General features: G+C 42.5%; 1 protein-coding gene across 1 annotated transcript in view; it reads left to right on the top strand.

Annotated features, from left to right (window-relative positions):
* LHX5 (LIM homeobox 5) overlaps positions 1–1,384 on the top strand; it is a 30,318-nt gene extending 28,934 nt beyond the window's left edge. Inside the window, exon 5 of the mRNA XM_075567895.1 lies at positions 1–1,384. This exon is cut by the window's left edge and continues 404 nt beyond it. The gene's annotated coding sequence lies outside the window, so the exon portion shown is untranslated.
* Positions 1,385–1,617: the final 233 nt, after the last annotated feature.

The following is a 1,617-nucleotide window of genomic DNA, read 5'->3' as shown; positions in this document are numbered from 1 at the left end:
CTTGACCAGAAGTCTACCTTCCTTCTGATTTCTTCATCGTACCCTTGGCTCAGCAATTAACAGGGCGAACACACCTGATCCTACAAAAAACAGGTGCAACCAAACCTGGTGTATCTTCCAGCCGATTAAATTTTCGCTATGCTGAGCTGTGCGTTGAACAAGAGCTGCAAAAGCCACGAGTGGCTGAACCTGTCCCCCAAAAATTAGGGTGACGTGGTCCTCTCTAGAAACTGAATACCAAAAGCAAGAATGACACTAAACCAAAAGCCACCTCCATGACAGTTGAAGATACACCTCCAAGATGAGCCTGTCTCATATCTCACCATCCTGAACAACCACTGGAATGATGGGATTATCCACCTGGATGAGGTGTATCGTTGGGACCAACAATGGCGCTGAAACCAAAACTCATCTCCATCACAGTTGAATTAGACGATACAGCTGCCTCCTCTACATCGGCTGAAAGCATTGGAACAAGTAGTCTACCCATGTAGATAACACGTCCGATTGGGACAAACCTCAATGTCCAAACAGCATATTGGGAGATTACATGCGTATTTTCCGTACCAGGTCGTCATCATGCTCAAGAAGGGCCATTTTTGGTACTCGCCAGAGAATCATCTTGTGCCTCCAACCCCTAATATTTTGGACGGTTTCCTTTAAACCTGACCCTCAACACCACCTTACATCTAGCAATAATAGGCACAGCAGAGGTTGGATGGAGCCCATGATACTAGAGTAACTGAAGGTATCCCGTAACTCCAATACCTCGTGCAGAATTAGGGGGGAGGGGGTGGACCAAAACAGAACCAGTGAGGCTTTTGTATCAAACTCCGAAGACAAATTGGCACAAAATTAAACGGGGAAATGTGAATAATTTTTATTGCAGATGCATCAGTTAGCATGAGGGTTTTGCCTATATGGCGCAATAGGACGAGTAACCAGGAATATAGATGACAGTGAAAAGGATCGGTTTAAGCTGTTCATTTTTGCATTAATGAAGCCCTCGTACTGAGCTGGCATTAACCCAGTATGCTTAAGAAACAGGTCTCAAATCTTGAGTTTCTTACACTTGGCTGGGACACTACAGTATAGAAACTAAAGTAATAGGGAACTACAGATGTAGCGTGGGTTATTGCACCCACTATCGTGTTATGGAGGGATATCTTGTGATATCACTGCCATTGAGTGCTATGGAAAATCTGTGATATTCTGCATTATTACTGGGTGCTCTAACCTTTTCTACATCGGTACATAGCAGTGATCTGCCTGACTTGTCCTGATATATACCAGCACTGCGTTCTAATGGTGTTAGGGTGCCATCTAGTGCCCACTTCCTAGACTACAGCTTAAAATTCATGACTTGCAACAATAAAAATCAAAGTCCTGGTTAAAAAAAAAAAACACACATCTTTTTTTTTTTCTGTTTTTTTTTCAAGTTTGGTTTCAGCGAACAAAATATTTTGTCCCGGAGGTGAGGGGGCAGGGTGGGGAGGCGTTTTGCGGTATCATAATTTCAAGGAAAGCTGGGAAGCTTCGAATTTGCTTATTTTGTATAAAGAAAGAAATGAGAAAAAAAAAAATCAAATAAAGTACGTTTTGTGTTTCCGGATTATT

Source organism: Ascaphus truei, chromosome 13 (genome assembly GCF_040206685.1).
Source record: "Ascaphus truei isolate aAscTru1 chromosome 13, aAscTru1.hap1, whole genome shotgun sequence".
NCBI classification, from domain to species: domain Eukaryota; kingdom Metazoa; phylum Chordata; class Amphibia; order Anura; family Ascaphidae; genus Ascaphus; species Ascaphus truei.
Note: the sequence above shows the minus strand (reverse complement) of the source record. Positions and strands in the feature narration are given on the sequence as shown.